This window comes from Sciurus vulgaris (assembly GCF_902686455.1).
Source record: "Sciurus vulgaris genome assembly, chromosome: 11".
NCBI lineage: Eukaryota > Metazoa > Chordata > Mammalia > Rodentia > Sciuridae > Sciurus > Sciurus vulgaris.
The window spans coordinates 90,626,269-90,632,613 of NC_136472.1; the positions used below are offsets into that span (position 1 = coordinate 90,626,269).

General features: G+C 40.3%; 1 pseudogene across 1 annotated transcript; it reads right to left on the reverse strand.

Moving 5' to 3' along the window:
• LOC306638573 (asparagine synthetase domain-containing protein 1-like) lies at positions 1-5,682 on the reverse strand (annotated as a pseudogene). Its single transcript has 2 exons — positions 5,672-5,682; positions 1-1,230 (listed from the first exon to the last, which is right to left on the reverse strand). The product of its transcript is annotated as an asparagine synthetase domain-containing protein 1-like (transcript).
• Between the last annotated feature and the right edge of the window lie 663 nt (positions 5,683-6,345).

Consider the following 6,345-nt stretch of genomic DNA (forward strand, 5'->3'; position numbering starts at 1 on the left):
TTACATTGGAATTGTGACATTATATTTAATATCCTTTTTAGAAAGATTTTCTAAGGAAATGGTTTGGAGCCTACCACATTTATCAGATGCTTTTTAATTTTTTCCCCATTTTTGCAATTCTGTATCCAAATTGCATAGCCTGTTCTGGCAGAAGAGCGGAGATTATAAGACCAAGACCCACAGCTGCAAGATGCAAAATTAGTTTTTCACCAATTCCACAGGGTGAAATCAAATTTACCTTTTCTCAAACTGGTAGGGAATTTGGAACAGAGACAGCATTTTCATTCAGGAAAGGAAATCTTGCTTCTTTTCCAATGATCAGCAATAAGTGTGCCAACACAACCAAGGTTTCTAGAAGAAATTCAACCCAATTCCATTGCTATTTCCTTACTGAATCCTTCCAATTCAAGTGTCTGAAAGTGGACATGATGATAATAACCTGAAAGTTGCTCATCTGCAACTTCCAGGGAGAATAACCTTTTTCACTGCTATGATATGATATCACTTCATCCTGGGTCACTAACCAATCCGTCCTCTAGAAGCAAACCAGATTGAATGGCCAATGTTGTCATACAAAACTGTATCCAAAGGCTGAACATATTTGAGTTCTTTTTAGTTTTTGCAATTCTAGAGAAATAATTTCAATGAAACTTCAAATAAGAAGAGGATTAACAGCTCGTAGTTCCTTTAGTTCTGCTTTTCCTATGATTCTGTGGTACATTATCATTGGGATTTTCAGCAATAGCAGCAGCAACAATCTTAGAGAATTCTTCAGAAGGTTTCCACAGTGATTTTTCTGTTCATTCTTTTTTTTTTTTAAATTAAACTAGTTGGTAAGGCCTTATCTTTATTCATGAAAGCTACATTAAGAAGGTTGATTGTTTCATATAAAGGAACATGATGATCAGCAAGGATTGCAATCACCATGGAATTAAGGCTTCCAGAAAACAGGATTGCAACATTTATTTTCCAAGTTTTTGAAACCTCACTTGGTGCCAAGTTTTTGTTTCCAGGTAAATATTAGACACTCTCTTGACTGCAAGACATCAATGAACTACTGAACTACATTTTTTATGTGTCCATCTCTAAGAAAGACCTGACGTGTCTCTTTTGTAGATGGTATGCTGGAAAAACTTCTGCAGTGTTTCCAATGGAGCTGGTGGTAACGTCATATCTAAAGGAACAAGTTTGGCTTCATTTGCTCCTTCTACCGCGAATATTGGTAAGTTGCTGAAAAACTGGAGTCAGGTTATTATTAACATTCTTCAGTGACATTCTCCTTAGAAACACATTTCCAAAGATGCAATTTTAAAATTACATATCTAGAAGTGAATTTGAGGTCAATTCTAAAATTCCAGATGCTGGAACTTCTTGCCACTGATTGCCACTGAGGAGTTTTGGGTGCACTGAAGAGAAGCATAAATTCTTGCCCAAAGTGCTAAAATGCCAAAGCAAGTTATGCTGACCAAAATAAAAAAATTCCTACCAAACCATGAGTAATGACTGGATGCTTAATAATACGCAAAAAGACCAAGGACCTTAAATTCTGAGAAGAGTGATAAAACATCAGATTCATCTTTATAAGAAGAAAGATAATTAAACATAATTTGAGTATCATTCTCTTTGACTTCAGCCTTTATTCCACTAAGGACTTCTCCATTCCATAGGAACACATTACCTCTCTCCTCTTCCTTAGGCTGGGCAGTTTAAACACCTTTCAAGTGAAGGACATGACAAGAAAACATTAGTAGTGAACATTTTATTTTTGGAGGGGCTGAGTATCAGGGATTGAACTCAGGGGCACTTGACCACTGAGTCACATCTCCAGCCCTATTTTGTATTTTATTTAGAAACGGGGTCTCACTGAGTTGCTTAGTGCCTTGCTTTTTGCTGAGGCTGGCTTTGAACTTGTGATCCTCTTGCCTCAGCCTCCCAAGCTGCTGGGACGATAGGCGTGCAACACTGCACCTGGTTAACGTTATATTTTAACAGCTGTTTACCACAATTGGGTCTTGATTGCTTAAGATCATATAATAAATCTTCTTTGATATCTTTGCTGAAATGCTCAACAGAAAATCTTACAGCACAACAGATACCACACATTGTTACATGAAATCAAGGTGACTATTTCTTGAATTTGGTCTTAATTTTCTATGTCTTGGTATTCTTTTCTCAGTTCAACCAAGATATGTTACTGCTAAGATCCTCCTTGTGTGCCATTGGGTTGTAGGTGGAGACAGAGACGGAGCTGTCCTTCAGGTGCCCAGGGGCACCTCCAGGTGGTGCAGCATGCTCAGGCTGCACAGCGCGGATGGAGCCCCAGCAGACCGCAGTACTGGATGCTGAGTGTTTGCACTCCCCATGACCCCTCCATCTCCCTTCCCATGAACCACTATTTTAGATTTTTAAGCACAAACTATAATGTATGATTCTTCTGCCTTTAATAAACTGGATAATTAAATAGGAAATTAAGAATTTATACAATGACAGGAAATTTCTCTCTAATTTTGCCCCGTGAACAACTGTCATGTTTGTTTTGTCCTTGACTAGGACTCAAGGGTGTGTAGAGGGAACTGAAGATCGGGTGCAGCCACTGAACTAAATGAACCATAGGTTCTCACACCTCTGGTAGATGTGTCCAATGTTCTGTAATTTTTGTGCTCTTCTGGAAAAAAAATGAAAGTCTTATCACTTCAGTGTCTCTAATGAAGTTATTGAAACACAGTATTCATGTGTGTTTTTAAAACTTGTTTTTGCTACCACCATTTGACCCAGAAATCCCACTCCTCTATTTATATTCAGAGGATTCAAAATCAGCATACTACTGTGATGCAGTCATATCAATGTTTATATTATAGCAGCTCAATTCACAATACCAAGCTTGTGGAGCCAACCTAGGTGCCCTTCAACAGATGAATGGATAAAGAAATTGTGGTATGTATACACAATGGAGTATTACTTAGCTATTAAGAAGAATGACTTTAAGACATTTGTGGGTGGATGGATGGACCCAGAGAATACCATGCTAAGTGAAATAAGCCAATCCCTTCCAAACAAAGGTTGAATGTTTTCTCTGATATTTGGAAGCTAACACACAATTAGGAGTCGGGGAGAATAGAAGTTCAGTAGACTAGACAAAGGGGAATGAAGGGAATGGAGGGGGATAGGAATAGTAAAGACACTGGAATAAACAACCATTACTTTCCTATGTTCATATATCAATATACCACTGTGAACCTCACCATCATGTACATACACAGAAGTTAAAAAAAAATCAACTATGGGTAAATGGCAGAAAGATCAATAGAGGAAAGGGAGAAGGGGGAAGGGAAAGAGAAGGGGAAGGAGAGGTACTTGGGTCTGAATTAGAATAAGATATATTTCATGCTTGTATAATTATGTCTAAATGAATTCTACTGTTATTTATAACTAAAAGAACCCATAAAAAAGAAGGTATGGTGAAAATAAGACAGGCATTAGGATCAGTGAAATGTGTTCTAATTTGTCATTTAGATGGGCAAACTAACCCTTTACCCTCTCTCATCCTCAATTTTATCATCTGTAAAATGGAAGTGATCATAGTTGTCTTGATGATTGCTATGACAATAAATAATGCAATTGTTATGATGCCTGATGCATAGTCTTTACTTGAGAAACAGCAGTTTCTATTGAAAAATTAGTTTTGCTAATCCCAGTGGCTCAGGAGGCTGAAGCAGGAGGATCACAAGTTCAAAGTCAGCCTCAGCAACTTGGTGAAGCCCTGAGCAACTTAGTGAGACCCTGTCTCAAAATAAAAAATAAAGACGGCTAGGGATGTAGCTTAGTGGTTGAATCCTTGGTACGAAACGACAACAACAATAACAATAATAATAATAATATTTTTGCTTTTTCAAAGTTAGTCAAGACAAGTTTGAAGTGAACTTGACCTTTTCAAGCTCCAGTACTCCCGAGTAAAAGTTCTGTTCACGTCCTGAAAGGAGGTAGATTACACTTGATTTCTGGGTGTTCATGAGGAACTCCTTCCTAACTCATGTGACCATTAGAGGGAGCCTACGTCTTAGAGAAGGTAGAATCCTGGGAAGGCCAGGAGAATTATGACAAGAGCAGCAGAGCAGAGGTTTTAAATTTTACAAATACAAAAATATTATGCCTGAGAAACTACATTTCTATTTCCTGAGGGCTCATGGACAAATCCATTACCCTACAAGGGTTCTTAATGAAGCAATTAGTCAAGTTTACATCATTTGCTTTGACTGTAATATAAGTATATATGATGATTTTTGATAACATTAATTATAACTAATAAAATATACTACTAATAATTTTTTAGTAATCATATCAATCATCTATTTCTAGGAGAGCAGAGAGAAATGTGTAACAAGGCTATGTAGAGTTGACAAGAGGGGACCCTGACCCCTCCTGTTAGATCTGTGGGAGGGTGGTAGCCGGGCTCCAGCACTCGGCAGGGGCTCTGCATGGAATGGGAAGTCTAAAGCTTTTTAGGATGGACCTAGCACACAGAAGCACTGCAATGTGCCTCCTATTGTTCTTCCAGAAAAAAGGGGACTAGGGGCCCATCTCTTTTGAGGTGTGGAGAAGCCAGGTTGTAGTGATGACATGAATTAATCCCTGTGGTTTCTTTTAATCTGGCCCAGATTTCTAGTTGGAGGCAGGTCAGGGAGTATTCCACCTTGGTTCTCAAGCTGAGTCACAGCTCTGGCCCTCTGTCTCCTGCTTCCTCCATGGGCACCAAGGGGGTCCTCCTTGGGAAATCCAAGACTACATGGACTTATGCTCTTTAGGGTCAACTAGTTGCTCTACTGTTTCACAGCTGGCTTGGCCGGAATTCCATCTGGATCCATCTGTTGACTTGCACTTAGGCCCTTTATCAGATGCTGGTGTCCCTTGTCATATTCAAGATGTAACTTTATGGTGATAGAAGCAGTTCATGTGCAAAAATGTAAATATATCCAATAAAGAATAGTAAAAAAATACTGAAAAATTGAAATATGGGCAGGAGATTTTTGGAGCAATAGGCGCACTCTAGGTGCCATTGTTAAGGGTAGAGAAGGCAAGAGAAAGAAAAGTTGGAAAAAGACCCATTCAAGACCTGACTCACTATACTTTCCCCTAAAATCTCTTTTCACTTACTACTCTGTGTCTACCTTCCAGTGCACATTGGTTTTAATAGTGTTCAGTGTGTGTATTTCTTGCACATGCTAGGTGAGCGCTCTCCAAGAGGAGCTATCTCTTCAGCTTCAGTGTGTGTATTTCTAATGAGTGTAAGCAAATTATAAGCTACTGACAAATGACATGAATTCTATTGTTCCTTGAATTCTCCTTAGCATTGAGCATGGAACTAAACATTGACAGGGGGCTTTATAAAAACTGTCTGATCTATTAGTGACTATGTAAGACCCTGCCCACAGTGATGATGCCTTTCTTTCTCATTCCTGCTCCCCTTACCCATCTGACTTACTCCCCTCTCCCATGACTCTTCCCCTGGCCCTGCATCGCTCAGCTAAGAGAGGGAAAAGATGATGCTCATAATTAAGTCCACTCATAAGTGTCTTCAGAAAGAATCGTCTTCATGACTTACAAAACAATGTTAAATCTGCCGGAATCCGTGCTTCCTCTCCCAGTCTCCCCCGCTCCGGGAACAGAGGCTTACTGTGCGGACATGGCCAAGTCCAAGAACCACACCGTGCACAACCAGACTTCAAAATGGCACAGAAATGGCATCAAGAAACCCGGACACAAAGATATGAAGCTCTTAAGGGGGTAGACCCCAAGTTCCTGAGAAATATGCATTTTTCTAAGAAGTGCAACAAGAAGGGCCGGAAACCAATGCAAGCAAACAATGCCAAGACCATGAGTGCACTAGCTGAGGTTATCAAGGCCATCATAAAGCCCATTGAGGTTAAGCCCAAGGTGCCAAAGGGTGCCAGCTACAAGCTTGGTCGCCTTGCCTTCCTTGCCCACCCCAAGCTCGGGAAGCGTGCTCGTGCCCACATGACCAGAGGTCCTATGCTTTGCCCCCTAAAGCTGAAGCCCAAGCCCATTCCCAAGCCAAGACTCAGGCTGCAACTCCAGCTGCACTATCAGCTCTGGCTCTGGTTCCTACTCCAAAAAGTGCCCAGGACTCTGTGAAGACTCCTGGTAAAAGCCTGTCTGCAAGTGTGAGGACAGGAGAACTGGTGTGACCCCTGAGCCCCATCTGAAGAGGACTGGTGTCCTCCTGTGCTGTTTGTACAAATAAATGCAGAGACAGGGAAGAAAACAAACACCATCCCCCCAAACAAACAAATAAACAAACAAACAAAAATCTCCCCTACAAGAGTCCCA